Source organism: Anabrus simplex, chromosome 2, assembly GCF_040414725.1.
Source record: "Anabrus simplex isolate iqAnaSimp1 chromosome 2, ASM4041472v1, whole genome shotgun sequence".
In the NCBI taxonomy this organism is placed as follows: domain Eukaryota; kingdom Metazoa; phylum Arthropoda; class Insecta; order Orthoptera; family Tettigoniidae; genus Anabrus; species Anabrus simplex.
In genome coordinates, this window is record NC_090266.1 from 939,784,019 (window position 1) to 939,804,273 (window position 20,255).

The window sequence follows — 20,255 nt, forward strand, 5'->3', positions numbered from 1 at the left end:
TATCTACATGCAAGGAAACAGGAAGGATTGCAACAACTATCGAGGTATCTCATTGATTAGTACCGTATACCAGGCAAAGTATTCACTGGTATCTTGGAAGGGAGGGTGCGATCAGTCGTTGAGAGGAAGTTGGATGAAAACCAATGTGGTTTCAGACCACAGAGAGGCTGTCAGGATCAGATTTTCAGTATGCGCCAGGTAATTGAAAAATGCTACGAGAGGAATAGGCAGTTGTGTTTATGTTTCATAGATCTAGAGAAAGCATATGACAGGGTACCGAGGGAAAAGATGTTCGCCATACTGGGGGACTATGGAATTAAAGGTAGATTATTAAAATCAATCAAAGGCATTTATGTTGACAATTGGGCTTCATTGAGAATTGATGGTAGAATGAGTTCAAGTTTCAGGGTAAGGAGTTAGACAAGGCTGTAATCTTTCACCTTTGCTGTTCATAGTTTACATGGATCATCTGCTGAAAGCTATAAAATGGCAGGGAGGGATTCAGTTAGGTGGACATGTAGTAAGCAGTTTGGCCTATGCTGATGACTTGGTCTTAATGGCAGACTGTGCCGAAAGCCTGCAGTCTAATATCTTGGAACTTGAAAATAGGTGCAATGAGTATGGTATGAAAATTAGCCTCTCGAAGACTAAATTGATGTCAGTAGGTAAGAAATTCAACAGAACTGAATGTCAGATTGCTGATACAAAGCTAGAACAGGTCGATAATTTCAAGTACTGTATTTAGGTTGTGTGTTCTCCCAGGATGGTAATATAGTAAGCGAGATTGAATCAAGGTGTAGTAAAGCTAATGCATTGAGCTCGCAGTTGCGATCAGCAGTATTCTGTAAGAAGGAAGTCAGCTCCCAGACGAAACTGTCTTTACATCGCTCTGTTTTCAGACCAACTTTGCTTTACGGGAGCGAAAGTTGGGTGGACTCAGGATATCTTATTCATAAGTTAGAAGTAACAGACATGAAAGTAGCAAGAATGATTGTTGGTACAAACAGGTGGGAACAATGGCAGGAGGGTACTCGGAATGAGGAGATAAAGGCTAATTTAGGAATGAACTCGATGGATGAAGCTGTACGCATAAACCGGCTTCAGTGGTGGGGTCATGTGAGACGAATGGAGGAGGATAGGTTACCCAGGAGAATAATGGACTCTGTTATGGAGGGTAAGAGAAGTAGAGGGAGACCAAGACGACGATGGTTAGACTCGGTTTCCAACGATTTAAAGATAAGAGGTATAGAACTAAATGAGGCCACAACACTAGTTGCAAATCGAGGATTGTGGCGACGTTTAGTAAATTCTCATAGGCTTGCAGACTGAACGCTGAAAGGCATAACAGTCTATAATGATAATGTATGTATATGTATGTACGTAGGAGAACAACACCACGTCACAGGTTGCTTGCTGATTACACAGACAAGACTGTAAATTTTCAGCAACTGACGCCCGCTAGAAATATTAGGTGCCCATCCTTAGACTTATTATGCTCATGGGAAAGGAAGAGTTGGGACCTTATACCACCTGAACTAGTCTCCAAAAGCTTCAAAAAGACTTAAAATTCGAACGCACTGGACAGATTCGACGATGGCGCAGTGTGGCACAGGGACGAATAATCTGATACTGGTATAAGCAGCGGCGAGGACAGCGCATCAGATACCAAAACCAGCAATAGCAACACAGAAGATTTTGACAAAATTATTTACCAGGAAGTCCGTATTCCACAATAAAGCAATCATTTTTTGCTGGTGTAATATTTCAACTTCAATGCTCTGATTAATGACAATTAACTTAGTAAGTTAATTTTTATTTTCAGATTGGAGAAACGTTTGACGAACTATTGCAAATAAATTACGAACTTTGTTTTGGTCTGTTTTAATTAATTCGAGGTAGGCTGTGTAAGCGAATATTTCATGCACCTCAAACTTGTATAAAATACAATTTAGTTATAAATTCATTTTTTCTGTAATACAAATACTGGTATTAAAATATTCTTTGCATAATGGTACACCCTATTAATTATTCAAAAATTTTGGTATACAAAGTCAACGATTATGCGGTGAAATACGGTATTTATTGTATTGCTACAAAGATACTCTAAACCAAATACGACACAGTGTAGCACATAATAAGATTTGGATATCTACTGATGGGATGATGGACACTGCAGGGAGATATATAGGGAATGATTTTTGGAACACTCTGTGCTGATCATCCTGGGGATATTTTTAATAATAATAATAATAATAATAATAATAATAATAATAATAATAATAATAATTGTACCGGGCGGTACACCCCTACGCCGCAATTTTAAATCTTGCGCCAATAAATCCTCCTCTACTGGAGAAAATCTGAACCTTAAAAACTGGACCAATTTTTAAGTTTCTCAGAAGATGTCACTACAGTAAAATTTTGTGATTACCAAGTTGTCAATACTGTGTGGATTTCAACGTGTTTTGTTTTCTATTGATCAAGAAGTGTGGACTTTCCCTTATAGATTTCTCTACTAAAAACTATGATCATGCACCCTGGTGCGAAGTGAAGGAACTTTATTTGAAGAAATTTTGTATTCATAAGTTATTCTTTTTACTAAATTTCGTACTTTCATTTGTAGGTTGGCAGTATTAATCTTTTCTTTCCGCCGGTTTTGATTTTAACCAATCAAGAATTTCTGTAATGAATTTCCTACCAATCATGTGTTTCTTTTCCGATTTTGTGTGCAACTTTTGATGTTAGCCAATAAAAGACGGTGGGTGTGTCTTAATTATTCATGAAAGGTCTCGAAACTTCCCTGCGGGGCAGGTCCGAAAACTTTAATATGTAACATATCTCTTGAAACATGTAAATTTCTTTCAGTCTTTGTAAAACTTCATATATCTATAACTGTAATTCGGGGATAGAGAGTGCTTTACCCTCTCGAGCTCCCCTTCATTGTGATTTGAGGTGACTACGTTTTCGTACCCGATTTTCTACTCTTCCTTAATGTGTTAAAATTTTTCTTATACGAGTCACCTCCCTAGTTTGGGAATAGCCCCTGTGTCATCGGCCTAGTGCCTCTTAGGTTTTAAAATGTGTATTTAGGAGTGCTAATTCACGCCTCCATTCCTTTTGCATTTTGGGCCATTTAAATTAACCTATTATTTTTCTATTAAGGCCCAGTAGGCTGGGTACAAGATACCCCTGTTTTCTTGTAAGTTGTGCCGTGAGGGCAATTTTTGGTAAAAATCTGTTATGGCCTTTAGTAGACTCAGAAAAATTGAGAGTGGGTCAGCTCTTTTTTGAGGTGGTAAAGTGCCTCTAGGAGGTCTGGTATGTTTTTTGGAGCTAATGCTCCTTGTATGAAGGGGTTTTCTGCCCTTTGAACAAATATGTGTCTTGATAAAGTTGGGCCAGTAGCTCAGGGATTGTGGAATTGGGGCTCGAAGCCCAGAACTTGTTAAGACCCCGAAACTTGTACTTTCGTTCGTAAAATTGGACCTTGTACCTGATTATTGGATAGCTGTTGACTTCTTGTACTTATTAAGTTTTCAAATTATATGTAAAAATTGTTAAACATTGCTATGTACGAAATTATAACTTTTATTGAAATTTTAATTCATTTTTCGGCCTTGTAGTTAGACCCATTCCAGCCCGCACCTTCATTCACCTCTGCCTTCCATGGGTAACTCCGTAATAATAATAATAATAATAATAATAATAATAATAATAATAATAATAATAATAATAATAATAATAATAATAATAATAATAATGTTATTTGCTTTACGTCCCACTAACTACTTTTACGGTTTTGGAGACGCCGAGGTGCCGCAATTCAGTCCCACAGGAGATCTTTTACGTGCCAGTAAATCTACCGACACGAGACCGATGTATTTGAGCACCTTCAAATACCACCGGGCTGAGCCAGGATCGAACCTGCCAGATTAACGTCAGATGGCCAGCGCCGCAACCCTCTGAGCCACTCAGCCTGGCAGGGGATATTTTATATCTATATATATAAAATAACTTGTCCTGACTGACTGACTGACTGACTGATTCATCATCGCCGAGCCAAAACTACTGGACATAAAGAAATGAAATTTTGGGGATACATTCATATTAACATGTAGGTGCTCGCTAAGGGAGGATTTTTGGATATTCCATCGCTAAGGGGGTGAAAAGGGGGGTGAAATTTTAAAATGAGTGTTTCTATATCTCAAAACTTTAAAAGTTTACAGATGTAAAAATTGGTATTTAGAAACTTCTTTAAAAATAAGGAAACACGTATTTTTTTGTTTTCAGAAAATCCCAATTGGAGGGGTGGAAAAGGGTGAGAAAAGGGTTGAATACCTTTAATCAGGATACCGGTACTTATATCTCAGAAACTAAACTTATTACAGACCTGAAAATTTGTACATTTGATCTTTCTTAAAAATAATGAAACACATATTTTTTGTTTTTGGAAAATCCAAATAAAGGGAGGGTGAAAATGGGGGTGAATTCTTAAAACGAGTGTATCTATATTTCATAACTTTGAAAGTTTACAGATGTAAAAATTGGTATTTAGAATCTTCGTTAAAAATAAAGAAACACGCATTTTTTTGTTTTCGGAAAGTCCCAATAGGAGGGGTGTAAACAGGTGAAAAAGGGGTTGAATGCCTTTAATGAGGATACTTATATCTCAGAAACTGAAGATATTCCAGACCTGAAAACTGGTGTTTGGGATCTATTTTAAAAATAAAGAAACACGTATTTCTGTTTTTGGAAAATCCAATTAATGGGGGGGGGGTGAAAGGGGGTGAATTTTTAAAATAAGTGTATCAATATCTCAAAATTTTGAAAGTTTATGGATGTAAAAATAGGTATTTAGAATCTCCTTTAAAAATAAAGAAACACATATTTTTTTGTTTTCGAAAAATCCCAATAGGAAGGGTGGAAAAGGGTGAAAAATGGGTTGAATGCCTTTAAATTAGGCTACTTATATTTCAGAACCTGAAGAAATTACACACCTGAAAATTGGTATTTGGGATCTACTTTAAAAATAAAGAAACAGGTATTTTTTCGTTTTTGGAAAATCCAAATATTGGAGGGGGGGGAAGGGGGATGAATTTTTTAAATGAGTGCATCTATATCTCAAAACTTTTAAAGTTTATAGATGTAAAAAATTGGTATTTAGAATCTCCTTTAAAATAAAGAAACACGTATTTTCTTGTTTTCGGAAAATCCCAATAGGAGGGGTGAAAAGGGGTGAAAAAAAAAGGTTGAATGCCTTTAAAGTGAATACTTATATCTCAGAAACTGAAGATATTACAGACCTGAAAATTGGTGTTTGGGATTCCCTTTAAAATAAAGAAACACGTATGTTTAGTTTTTGGAAAATCCAGTTAATGGGGGGGGGGGGTGAAAGGGGGTGAATTTTTAAAATGAGTGTATCTATATCTCAAAACTTTGAAAGTTTATAGATGTAAAAAATTGGTATTTAGAATCTCCTTTAAAATAAAGAAACATGTATTTTTTTGTTTTTGGAAAATCCCAATAGGAAGGGTGGAAATGGGTGAAAAAGTGGTTGAATGCCTTTAATGTGGCTATTTATATTTCAGAACCTGAAGATATTACGGACCTGAAAATTGGTGTTTGGGATCTCCTTTAAAAATAAACACGTATTTTTTTGTTTTTGGAAAATCCAATTAATGGGGGGGGGGGGGTGAAAAGGGGGCGAATTTTTAAAATGTGTGCCTACATCTTAAAACTTTATAAGTTACAGATGTAAATATTGGTATTTAGAATCTCCTTTAAAAATAAAGGAACACGTATTTTTTTGTATTCTGTAAATTCCAACAAGAGGGGTGTAAAAGAGTGAATAATGGGCTGAATGCCTTTAATGAGGATACATATATCTCAGAAACTGAAGATATTACAGAACTGAAAATTTGTATATGGGATCTCCTTTAAATACACTGACTGACAGTGACAATGCAACACCAAGGAGGAGTGGTTCGAAGGGGATGAAAGTTGGGGAAAAAACAGAGACGGGACGGATGAATAATTGATGTTTATTTCAAACCGATATGCAGGTTACACAATGCACACGGCATCGACTCAGTAGGATGTAGGACCACCGCGAGCGGCGATGCACGCAGAAACACGTCGAGGTACAGAGTCAATAAGAGTGCGGATGGTGTCCTGAGGGATGGTTCTCCATTCTCTGTCAACCATTTGCCAAAGTTGGTCGTCCGTAGGAGGCTGGGGCAGAGTTTGCAAACGGCGTCCAATGAGATCCCACACGTGTTCGATTGGTAAGAGATCCGGAGAGTACGCTGGCCACGGAAGCATCTGTACACCTCGTAGAGCCTGTTGGGAGATGCGAGCAGTGTGTGGGCGGGCATTATCCTGCTGAAACAGAGCATTGGGTAGCCCCTGAAGGTACGGGAGTGCCACCGGCCGCAGCACATGCTGCACGTAGCGGTGGGCATTTAACGTGCCTTGAATACGCACTAGAGGCGACGTGGAATCATACGCAATAGCGCCCCAAACCATGATGCCGCGTTGTCTAGCAGTAGGGCGCTCCACAGTTACTGCCGGATTTGACCTTTCTCCACGCCGACGCCACACTCGTCTGCGGTGACTATCACTGACAGAACAGAAGCGTGACTCATTGGAGAACACGACGTTCCGCCATTCCCTCATCCAAGTCGCTCTAGCCCGGCACCATGCCAGGCGTGCACGTCTATGCTGTGGACTCAATGGTAGTCTTCTGAGCGGACGCCGGGAGTGCAGGCCTCCTTCAACCAATCGACGGGAAATTGTTCTGGTCGATATTGGAACAGCCAGGGTGTCTTGCACATGCTGAAGAATGGCGGTTGACGTGGTGTGCGGGGCTGCCGCCGCTTGGCGGCGGATGCGCCGATCCTCGCGTGCTGACGTCACTCGGGCGGCGCCTGGACCCCTTGCACGTGCCACATGTCGCTGCGCCAACCATCTTCGCCACAGGCGCTGCACCGTGGACACATCCCTATGGGTATCGGCTGCGATTTGACGAAGCGACCAACCAGCCCTTTTCAGCCCGATCACCATATCCCTCGTAAAGTCGTCTGTCTGCTGGAAATGCCTCCGTTGACGGCGGCCTGGCATTCTTAGCTATACACGTGTCCTGTGGCACACGACAACACGTTCTACAATGACTGTCGGCTGAGAAATCACGGTACAAAGTGGGCCATTCGCCAACGCCGTGTCCCATTTATCGTTCGCTACGTGCACAGCACAGCGGCGCATTTCACATCATGAGCATACCTCAGTGACGTCAGTCTACCCTGCAATTGGCATAAAGTTCTGACCACTCCTTCTTGGTGTTGCATTTGCTCTGTCAGTCAGTGTATAAAGAAACACATATTTTTTTGTTTTTGGAAAATCCAATTAATGGCGGTTAAACAGGAGTGAAAAATGGGGTGAATTTTTTGAAAGACTATATCTACAGAATATCTGAGAAACGTAAAATGTTACAGACGTAAAATGTGGGTAGGTGGAATCTCCTGTAAGTGTAAAGAAACACAGGTGATTTGTTTTTGGAAACTCCACTTAAGGGGAAATAAAAAGGGGTGAAATTTTAAAATGAGAATTTCGACAGTATATCTAAAAAACTTAACATGTTACAGAGTGAAACATAGTATTTTTAACTCTATTAAAAATAAAGAAACATGTATTTTTAGTTTTCGGAAATACCACTTGGGTGGAGGAAGGGGTGGGTTAAAGTGACTGAAAATGGTGTTGATTCTTTTAATTAAGCTAATGATATCTCAAAAATGAAGATGTTAAAGGCGTGAAATTTGATATTTGGAATCTGCTTAAAAAGTAAAGAAACACGTATTCTCGGAAAATCCAATGAAGTGGGGGAGGGGGGTGTGAAAGAATTGAAAATTTAATTGACTTAATTGTATGAGAATACATACATTTAATAAAAACTAAAGTTGTTACAGACGTGAAAATTAAAATTTGGATCTCCTTTAAAAACAAAGAAAAGCGCTTTTTTTAGTGGTGGTGGTGGTGGTGGGGGGGAATCATCTTGAGGGGCAGGAGTGGAAAGGGGTTAAACTCCTTTTATGAAGACACATATCTCAAAAACTGAAGATGTTAGAGTCATGATAATTGGTATTTAGAATATCCTTTACTATTAAAGAAACAAGTATTTTTGCCGGAAACTTCACTTAAGGGGGGTAGTGTTAAAGGAAGTGAAAAAAAGGTAATTATGTTTATGGGGATACTTATATCTCAAAATTGAAAGTAACAGACGTGAACATTGGTATTTGGAATCTCCTTTAAATAAAAAGAAACGGGCCTCTTTGGAGCGGGCTGGGGGGGGGGGGGGTAAATCAACTTAACGGCGGTGGGGTGAAAAATGCATTGAGACCAATTGATTTTACTGTTCATAATGTATTGATTCTGATCATAAACTGATCATTTTAAATCTTTCCTGGGTTCGTTTTCAAGAGCCATCTTTTCCTTTGGAGAACATAAAGTTAGATTACAGTGGATTCTCCTGGCATATAAATAAAAATTTAAACACATTTGAAATAAACGATAGGAATGATATTGACCATGCAACTGTTCACCTCTATAATAAGGTCAATAATGCACGGAAGTATATCATTCGTGTCGCCAGAAATCTCGCGCACTTGCCTACGCGCGACGATGGTGCTGGTCACATTTTCAGCAATGACAATGGCAGCAGATGTAATTTACCGCCAAGTAGCTGTGGGGTCCAGAACATGAATAATAATAATAATAATCATAATAATAATAATAATAATAATAATAATAATAATAATAATAATAATAATAATGTTCTGGACCGTCGTCCAAATGTGCGGACCACGCTAGAAACGGGTACTGGCCGGGTAGAGACTACGAATGCAGTCCGGCCACGGGTTCAGTACGGTCAAGGCACCCAAGACGACACCACGCCGGATCTCCTCAAGGATTTGAACCATATTAAAAATGCTTATAGGAAAAGATGGCGAAGATTTAGGGACCCAACTGGCCGAGTGGAATACCTGGAATTAGCCCGGGAAGAACGGAATCGATTGCTGGAAAGAAAGATTGAAAAATTGTTGGAACTTTGCCGTAATCTCTCAGAAAATGAATCAGATCACGAATTTTGGCGGATTCTCTCAGAAAACGAGTCACATCGCGAATTTCGGCAGATTATATATAAAACGTTAACCATTCAATTATAAATTTCATTATAATACCGTAGCGAAGCATGGGTTATCTTGCTAGTCTATATATAAAAATAACTTGTCCTGACTGACTGACTGACTGACTGACTGACTGACTGACTGACTGACTGACTGACTGACTGACTGACTGACTGATTCATCATCACCGAGCCAAAACTACTGGACATAAAGAAATGAAATTTTGGGGATATATTCATATTAAGATGTAGGTGCCTGCTAAGACAGGATTTTTGGATATTCCGTCGATAAGGAGGTGAAAAGGGGGGTGAAATTTAAAAATGATTGTATCTATATCTCTAAACTTTAAAAGTTCAGAGATATGAAAATTGGTACTTAGAATCTTCTTTAAAAATAAGGAAACACATATTTTTTTGTTTTCAGAAAATCCCAATAGGAGGAGTGAAAAAGGGTGAAAAAAGGGGTTGAATGCCTTTAATCAGGATACCGGTACTTATATCTCAGAAACTGATGATATTACAGACCTAAAAATTGGTACTTTTGATCGCTTTTAAAAATAAAGAAACACGTATTTTTTTGTTTTTGGAAAATCCTATTAATGGGAGGGTGAATTTTTAAAATGAGTGTATATATAAATATATCTCTAAACTTTTAAAGTTTACAGATGTAAAATTTGTATTTAGAATCTCCTTTAAAAATAAAGAAACACGTATTTTGTTGTTTTCGGAAAATCGTAATAGGAAGGGTGGAAAAGGGTGAAAAATTGGTTGAATGCCTTTAATGTGGCTACTTATATTTCAGAACCCGAAGATATTACAGACCTGAAAATTGGTATTTGGGATCTACTTTAAAAATAAAGAAACAGGTATTTTTTTGTTTTTGGAAAATCCAAATAATGGGGGGTTGAAAAGGGGGGTGAATTTTTAAAAGGAGTGTGTTACATCTTAAAACTTTAAAAGTTTACAAATGTAAAAATTGGTATTTAGAAACTCCCTTAAAATAAAGGAACACATATTTTTTTGTTTTCTGTAAATTCCAATAGGATGAATAATGGGTTGAATGCCTTTAATGAGGATACATATATCTCAGAAACTGACGATACTACAGAACTGAAAATTTGTATATGGGATCTCCTTTAAGAATAATGAAACATGTATTTTTGTTTTTTTTTGTTTTTGGAAAATCCAATTAATGGTGGTTAAACAGGAGTGACAAATTGGGGTGAATTTTTTGAAAGACTATATCTACAGAATATCTGAGAAACGTAAAATGTTACAGACATAAAAAATGGGTATTTGGAATCTCGTAAATGTAAAAATCATAGGTGATTTGTTTTTTGAAACTCCACTTAAGGGGAAATAAAAAGGGGTGATATTTAAAAATGAGAATTCCTACAGTATATCTCAAAAACTAAACATGTTATAGAAGTGAAAAATGGTATTTTTTCTCTATTAAAAATAAAGAAACGTGTATTTTTAGTTTACGGAAATACCACTTGGGTGGAGGGGGGGGTAAAAGTGACTGAAAATGGTGTTGAATTATTTTAATTAGGCTACTGATATCTCAAAAATGAAGATGTTACAAACGTGAAATTTGATATTTGGAATCTGCTTTAAAAGTAAAGAAACACGTATTCTCGGAAAATCCAATGAAGAGGGGGGAGTGAAAAAACTGAAAAATTAATGACTTAATTGTATGAGAATACATGCATCTAATAAAAACTAACGTTGTTACAGACGTGAAAATTAGTATTTTGATATCCTTTAAAAACAAAGAAAAGCGCGTTTTGGGGGGAAACCATCTCGGGGGAGCGGGAGTGAAAAGGAGTTGAATTCCTTTCATGAGGACAAATAAATAAAAAACTGAAGAAGTTAGAGTCGTGATAATTGGTATTTAGAAGATCCTTTAGTAGTAAAGAAACAAGTATTTTTTTCTGGAAAATTCACTTGTGGGGAGGGAGGGGGGGGAAGGAGTGTGAAAGGAAGTGAAAGAAAGTGAATTACTGTATTTTTATGGGGATACCTATATCTCAAAACTGAAGGTAATAGACGTGAACATTGGTGTTTGGAATCTCCTTTAAACATAAAGAAACATGCCGTCTTATTTTTATTTTTTTCTGGGGGGGGGGGGGGGTTAAATAAACTTACCAGTAGTGGGGTGTAAAAAGAGGTGAGACCAATCGATTTTACTGCTCATAATGTATTTATAAGGAGTCTCCGCTTCCCATGCGGCAACGTGCCGGACTCTCACCGCTGGGTTCCGTGGTTCAAATCCCGGTCACTCCATGTGATATTCGTGCTGGACAAAACGGTGGCGGGACAGGTTTTTCTCTGCTTACTCCGGTTTTCCTCATCATCATTCATTCCAGCAAAACTGTCCAATATTTCATTTCATTTGTCACTCATCGATCATTGCCGCAGAGAAGTGCTTCGGCAGCCGGCGCAATTCCTATTGTCGCTGCTAGATGGGGGTTTTATTCATTCCATTCCTGACCCTGTCGAATAACTGGAAACAGGCGAAACAGGCTGTAGATTTTCGATGTACTTATTCTGATCATAAACCGACCATTTTTTATCTTTCCTGGGTTCGTTTTCAACTGCCATCTTTTCCTTCGGAGAACGTTCATAGATTACAGTAGATTCTCCTGGCATATAAATAAAAATTTAAACACATTTGAAATAAACGACAGGAATGAGATTGACCGTCAAATTGTTCACCTCTATAATAAGGTCAATAACGCACGGAAGTATGTCATTCGTATCGCCAGAAATCCCGCACACTTGCCTACGCGCGACAATGGTGCTGGTCACATTTTCAACAATGACAATGGCAGCAGATGTAATTTACCGCCAAGTAGCGGTGTTGCATCTTGCTGTGGTGTCCAGAACATCTATAATAATAATAATAATAATAATAATAATAATAATAATAATAATAATAATAATAATAATAATAATAATAATGTTCTGGACCGTCGTCAAATGTGCGGACTGCGCTGGAAATGGGTCCTTGACAGGTAATGACTAAGAATGCAGTCTGGCCGTGGGTTCAGTATCGCCAAGGCACCCAACACGACACCACGCCAGATCTTCTGAAGGATTTGATCCATATTAAGAATGCTTATAGGAAAAGATGGCAAAGATGTAGGGATCCAACTGACTGGGTGGAATACCTGGACCTAGCCCGGGAAGTACGAAATCAATTGCTGGAAAAAAAAAAGATTGAAAAATTTAAGGAAACTTGCCGTAGTCGATTAGAAAACGAGTCAGATCGCGAATTTTGGCGGATTCTCTCAGAAAACGAGTCACATCGCGAATTTCCGTGGATTATATCTAAAACAATAAGCATTCAATTATAAATTTCAGTATAATACCGTAGCAAAGCACGGGTATCTTGCTAGTATAAAATAAAATACGAAGTTTATTCCACCTACTCAGTACTATACAGTAATTGCAATGTTTATAATTACATTACAATATATTAACAAGGTACTAGTTTCGACCCTGTATGGGTCATCATCAGCCTAACTAAGATACTTATGGATATGCCGAATTCGCAAGACAGAATTACATTGTGGAAATGTGATTTAAAAGAATGAACTGTGTATGAGAAGCGATGATATACATATAAAATGGTGGATTGATGAACTGTTGTAGATGAAATAATGTTGTGCTTATCCGTGACAAATAAAATTTTAGGATTTACGTCAAATACAATTATACTGTAAGAATAGTTATCATACAATTATTACAACAATGAATAAAATATACCCTTGTTGGTGAATCCTCTAAAATTTCACTTTAAAAACATAATATGCCAGTTGAATGCAAAGTCCAAATGCTTCTATTGAGTTCTAGAATTCTGAGTGCATCCTCAGGTGGAGAATTAAAAGTTCAACATTGGCACAGAGGGTATCTGTCTTGCTTGATGTCCAATATACCTAATACAGAAGTTAAATGTCGATAAAACTATACGACATTCTTGTAATATAATATAATGTAATATAATGAATTCTTGCTGTAATGCTCATTCTCTTAGTTGCACCGGTAAGGTTGTTCTATTGGTTCCAACTCGGATTGAGAGTATTCCTCACAGTACAGCAAGAATTCATTATATTACATGTTTTATCGACATTTAACTTCTGCATTAGATATATTCGACCTCAAGCAAGACAGATACCCTCTGCACCAATGTTCAACTTTTAATTCTCCACCTGAAGACGCACTCAGAATTCTAGAACTCAATAGAAGCATTTGGACTTTGCATTCAACCGGCATATTACGTTTTTAAAGTGCAATTTTAGAGTATTCACCAACAAGGGCATATATTATTCATTATTGTAATAATTGTATGATAACTATTCTTACAGTCTATCTGTATTTAACGTAAATCCTAACATTTTATTTGTCACTGATAAGCACAACATTATTTCATCTATAACAGTTCATCAATCCACCATTTTACATGTATATCATCGCATCACATACACAGTTCATTCTTTTAAATCTCATTTCCGCAATGTAATTCTGACTTAGGACTTCGGCATATCAGTAAGTATCTTAGTTACGCTGATGATGACGAATATAGAGTCGAAACTAGTACCTTGTTAATATATTGTAATACCGAGCTCGATAGCTGCAGTCGCTTAAGTGCGGCCAGTACCCAGTAATCGGGAGATAGTGGGTTCGAGCCCCACTGTCGGCAGCCCTGAAGATGGTTTTCTGTGGTTTCTCATTTTCACACCAGGCAAATGCCGGGGCTGTACCTTAATTAAGGCCACAGCCGCTTCCTTCCAATTCCTAGGCCTTCCCTACCCCATCGTCGCCATAAGACATATCTGTGTCGGTGCGACGTAAAGCAAATAGAAAAAAAAATAAAAATAAAAAAATACTGTAATGTATTTATAAACATTGCAATTACTGTATAGTACTGAGTAGGTGGAATAAACTTTGTATTTTATTTTATATGTAATCTTAATTCAATACGGAACCAATAATGAAGTTTATAACCCTGAAGGGGACATTTTTCTACTAACCTCAGAAGTTTTCGAAACTATCGCTGTTCTTTTTGATAATGCAAAAAAAAATTTTGTGGAAGGATGAAATAAAGTGTGGAAACAGTATTCTCTTTCTTACTGATGCTGCTCTGTACATAGTGAAAGCTGCTGCTGAAGGCCTCAAGATGTTTTATCCAAGAATGACTCACATCACTTTCCTTGCGCATGCTCTGCATACAGGGGGTAGAAATAATTTGTGGAAATTTTCCTGAAGTCGATAAATTAATATCTATATTGAATTGTATCGACAAGGCAGACCTTTCAAAAATTATAACAGTAAATTAATATCCAACATCAAAATTTTTTTTTGGAAGCACTACTGCGGGTTGAGACTTTCAAGAAGTTAGCGCCTTCGACATCACTCCCTCCACAACCAGTTCTTACTAGGTGGGGGGCATGGCTAGATGCTGCCGTGTATTATTGTGAAAACCACTCCACTATCACAAACATTGTTAACAGCTTCAACAAACATGATGCCCCTTCTATCAAGATTGCACAGGAATTGTTTTCCAACAGTCTGTCAGAGAGTCTGGCATATATTAAGTCGAACTTTAAGTCTCAGAGCCAATGTGAATTTCCAATATATGCTTGCCATTTGCAGACTCTATTGTACATTAGATTTTTCATACTTCATTTACCAAGCTCGACAGCTGCAGTCGCTTAAGTGCGGCCAGTATCCAGTAATCGGGAGACAGTGGGTTCGAATCCCACTGTCGGCAGCCCTGAAGATGGTTTTCCGTGGTTTCCCATTTTCATACCAGGCAAATGCTGGGGCTGTACCTTAATTAAGGCCACGGCCGCTTCCTTCCCATTCCTAGGCCTTCCCTATCCCATCGTCGCCATAAGACCTATCTGTGTCGATGCGACGTAAAGCAAATAGAAAAAACAAACTCATTTAAGGAGTTTATTAGCAGAACTCGAAAAGGATTAAGCTGTTTCAGTTAGTAACTTTCATTTGTGTTTCTAGAAGCTTTAAACTAAAATATGTGCTGGCAAAACTGGACGAGGGAGTGCTGAATATGTTCTCCTGGAAGCTAACCTTGTAGATCACATTTCAAATATGTAATTTGCACCAAGTTACTTATTTGCAGATCTAACCCAAGTTGGTGAAGTTAATAAGAACACCTCTCAGAAAGATAAGGATCACAAGAAGGGAAAATTCCTATTGCAGTACACATATACAGTACAAAGTCATTAAATTGTTACATACATGATATTACCACCATATCCAACAGGATGAACATTATGAACAGCTCTGTGAACGACATCATCGAGTGCATAGCTACCAAGGTCCACTGTAGCAACTCTGAGGTATTGTCTCCTGCTAACTTGCTTGTGTCAGGTTTCATCCAGCAAGAGTCACAGGGGCACCAAGGTGAACGCTAATCACCCAACCAGGCGAACACCTGCAGCAATGAAAGATGATTGATATCATTGTATACTGACTAAACAACTGAAACTCACAACGTATATAACAACCAATCCTGAATTTTCAAAAGAATTTATCTGAAAAAACTGTTCAACTTTAAGACAAAATTGCTAATTACAACAACAAAAGAGGCTCAAAAATCAAAATAAGATGAAAGTTATGCTGAATCAGAAATCTACAAACTAGGAACATTCTGAACAAATAACACAAAACAGTCTAAATATCTATCTTTAGAACTCGAAGTTCACAATAATTATACCAAATATGGCAGGCGACTGAAATACATCCGCCAGGGTTGACACAATGTGACCTTTGTCTAAGCTCTCAAAGTCCCTTCTCGTGTGGTTCCACTTTTCCATGAACACGTTGTTGTTAAAATTTGCTTTACCTCGTACCGACACAGATAGGTCTTATGGCAACGATGGGATAGAAAAGGCTTAGGAGTGGAAAGGATGTGGCCGTGGCCTTATTAAGGCACATCCCTGGCATTTGCGTGGTGTGAAAATGGAAAACAACGGAAAACTACCTTTAGGGATACCGACAGTGAAGTTCGAACCTACTATCACCCGGATGCAAGCTCACAGATGCGCGCCCCTAACCGCACGGCTAACTCGCCCAGTCCTATGAACACGCGAGGAGCGTGTTGAGTTGTATCGGCCCGGTTACATGAAATTACAGGAAATGTCACTCTATGCAAAATCGATTGGTTACATTGTGAGCACTTCAAATACAGTATTTCAAAATGTCCCATGGATGAATTAAATAAATGTCTAACTCCGTAACAGTTCGAATTGTTTGCTAATATTAGAAATGACTTAGTTCCATTGGAAAAATCTAAGTTGGTGTTGATACTTCGTTAATGATGATTTGAGAGAGAGAGAGAGGGGGGGGGGGGGGGGGGCTGAACAAACCTTCCAGAAGTAACCAATATACACGAATAGCCAGGCGAATGTTTTCTGAATTATGCAAAGACCTCTTATAATTTTCACAAAAAAATAATTTTTTATGAAATGAGATAACAGTAAGTAGGTAATGAAATAAAATTAAGTACTTTATGGTACAAAAAAACAATTTTTTTAAAACTCAATTGGTGATGGATGAGAGATGGAATTTTCTTTTTTTTTTTTGCATAATGGACATACACCAATTATCCTTTACCTTTAAATTAAGAAAACAGAAAAGGTTCACGCTTAATGGACTCATTTTATTTTGAACAAAAATTGCCTTACTAATACACAGTTCAAAAAAATTTGGGGAACATGTTTTTGAACATGCCATTCTCCACGAAACAATACCTCACACCCAGGTATATTACCAACTAAACCTTTATTCTTTGCCTTTGAAGTATACAAAAGAACATTGATGGATTTGCGTTCATTTTCAGAACACAAACAAAAATGTCCAAATAGGGGTGAAAACAAGTGACAGCAGTCCTCCAGGGTGGATTTTTATCACAGTTGGAGAGCTTCAGTATGGTGTATGTCCTCCATGAGCATTTATCACAGCTTGGCACCTATGTGGCATGCTCCGTATAAGTCGACGGAGGTCACATTGCGATATCAGGTCCCATTCTTCAATGAGAGCCTGTTCAAGGTCTTGGAGAGACTGTGGTGGCACAGGACGCACACGAATACTTCTGTTAGGCCTAACCCACACATGCTCGATGGGATTAAGGTCGGGACTCACCGCTGGCCACTCCATCCCCTTAATGTCCAGTTCTCGCAAGGCAGCTCTGGTGATGTGCGCTATATGAGCCCTGGCATTGTCGTGCATGAGTACCAATTCAGGGCCAACACCGTATGCAGCAACCAACACCTGCTGTAGCAGTATCTGCTTGATGTACCCCGAAGTGGTAAGATTAACACAGATGACGACAAGATCCATGCGGCCATCAATACTGATGCCACCCCACAGCATCACAGATCCTTCTCCTAATCAGTCGCCTTCCTGGACAACATTTGGCATTTACTGCTCACCACGGGGTCTCCATAATCGTCGACGTATATCACGCTGTGTCAGCGGAAATCTGGACTCGTCAATGAACAACACGATCTCCATTGGTGAAGTTGCCAGTTGACGTGGGTACAGGCAAACAGAAGGTGAGCTGCGCGATGTTGCTGTGTTAAATGGGGCACTCGAACAGGATGTCTGATTTGTTAGGACACTTCTCTTAAGCTGTTCCTTACTATCTAGTCAGACACCGTAACTCCAGTGACCCCCTGAGGTCTTGTTGCAGTTCTAAGGGATTTGCTGAACGATGCAATGCACATATTGTCAGATATTGGTCATGCTGTGGGGTTATCATGCGTCCACGACCTTGTCCAACCCTCCTTGTAAATTGGCCTGTCTCACTGTAGTAATTCCACAAGCATTGAGTAACTGACTGAGAGACATTGAGATCCACAGCAAAACGACAGAAAGTCCATCCTTCCTGGATCCAAGTGATGGCTCTTGCAACTTGAACCTTGTTAAGATGTCGCATGGGATGTGCTGGTTTATGTACGTGCTCAAATGACCACAGTAGTCTGTGTACATCACAACGACACACCGCTATTCACTTTGTTTTGAAAGGTCACCTGACAGTTTAATGCATGTCTACGTGTACAGATGGATTATAATTTCGATTTCACATACCCTGAGTAGCTGAGGTCTCAAGGTATGCTGTACGACTATTGGAACCCCATCTAACAAATTAACGTTCACATACCAGACATTACAAAACATGTTCCCCTAATTTTTTTTAACTGTGTAGTAAAAATCTTTTAATTGTCAGACTGTAGTATGGAATGAAACTACAGTAGTAAACAGAGATCAAAGGGAAGGGTACATACTCAGTTGTGCTGACCTCACAATACACTTTCCACGAAGTACAGCGATTATTTCTGTAGCTTCTCTGTAAAGGGGATGGCAGTGTGTGATATTTACAGTCAATGATGGGATATGAAAGATGTAGTAAACATAGTCTAATTTAGGATCAAGAAAAACAATGCCTGAAAACTAAGTGTGATCAATTCTTTTAAATGTGCACAAAATACACTCTAAGACTAATAAATGAGGCCTCGCTAATAGCCCAGTATGGTTAGAACACCTATAGGAGTCAGGAATGAAGGAAGTCTATGTAATAATTAGGGATTGGATGTTTAGGAAAAGTCTCTTTTTTGTCTGTATTTTCTTGCCTGATTGGATTTTGGTGCAAATCAGGTGATTGTCGTCACAATTAAGTGATTCTCACTTGTCACATAAATGCATACTTTGGCTATTTTACGTCACAAGGTCATATTTTGAGCTATTTTCGGAGAAGTGTCTAATTTCAGCGGTTTGAAGACAGCTGTAGCTGTGCGAAATCATCTTCAACATACCAAATGCAAACTAGTGTTCACAAAACTGCTCCTTCGGCATCACATCTGCAGGTAATTCAAGTGAATATTCGGCCTCTTCTGTCAAGATTGCAGCACAGGAATTGTTTTCCAACAGTTTATCAGAAAGTCTGGCATATATATATAGTCGAACTTAGGAATTATGTCGAGTGCAATTACTTGTTTAGAAGCTTCTAGCTTAGAAACTCGTGCAAGTATTGAAATTGTGAGCAATGTTGAACTTTCAGTACAACAATCACATGGAACAGTTGGCAACAGTGTAAAACTGAAAACTTCCAAACGTGGTTAATCAAACTGACAGTTTTTGCCATATGTGCAAGATAAATTATGTACTTAGAAGAGAAGGTACCAGTACATTTCAAGATGAGTGCATACTCAACAGCAGTGATTAAAATTATTTAAATATGCACTAATAAAATCTTGTAAATTGGAAATGATGATGATGATGATGATGCTTGTTGTTTAAAGGGGCCTAACATCGAGGTCATCGGCCCCTAATGGTACGAAATGAGACGAAATGTGATGACAAATTAAAAGTCCAAAACCCCCCACTGACCAGAATATAAAGCATGAGGATGAAGAATCAATGGATGGATGGATATAAATTTAAAACGATTAGTGGAACCAACCCACAGTGCCTCACATGCACAGAAGCTGGCACAAAACAATAATATTACTGACCAAGGGACTGCTTCTACAGCACGATCCTCAATCGATTATTTTTGTAAACGAAACATGTCCAATATCCAGGTCATCGGCGCCTCATAATGGTACTTATCGCTAGGAAAGTAAAACCATGCTATTTGTCATTTGGCAGTACTAATCAAAAGTAGCGTAGACTCGCAGTATTCCACACATTATGTTACTATTCACAGGTAGTGTAATGCGCACACGTAACACAGACCTATGGTGTTTCGCACATTGCAGAGCTATTTACAGGCAACGCAAACCTACGGCGCTCCTCACATAAGTGGACTAACCACAGGGACTCGAACTATCCCGTGGTATTCCTCACATGGTGGGATCTAAGCATAGGCAAGGCGGAACCATGGTGTCGCTCATCCCGTGGTGTTGCTCATATAGGGGTACGAATCACAGGTACTGTAAGACCCACATCCTGATTCACACACTGTCGCTACTAACCACAAACCTATTGCCTACCTAACATAGTGGTACTACGTGCAAGTAAATATGGCCCATGGTGTTCCCTGCGT

The 20,255-nt window shown here is 38.6% G+C and overlaps 1 long non-coding RNA gene across 3 annotated transcripts in view; it reads right to left on the minus strand.

Annotated features, from left to right (window-relative positions):
- The window catches only part of LOC136863202 (uncharacterized), a 165,066-nt gene that overhangs the window by 18,888 nt on the left and 125,923 nt on the right, over nucleotides 1–20,255 (minus strand). The window contains exon 5 of one of the 3 annotated variants that reach the window (XR_011017780.1): nucleotides 15,456–15,641. The exons of 1 other annotated variant lie outside the window; for it this stretch is intronic. This is a non-coding gene — a long non-coding RNA (uncharacterized lncRNA). Of the gene's footprint in view, nucleotides 1–15,445; nucleotides 15,642–20,255 lie in introns of all 3 variants that reach the window. One more of the 3 variants, XR_010859169.2, reaches the window with a different exon arrangement.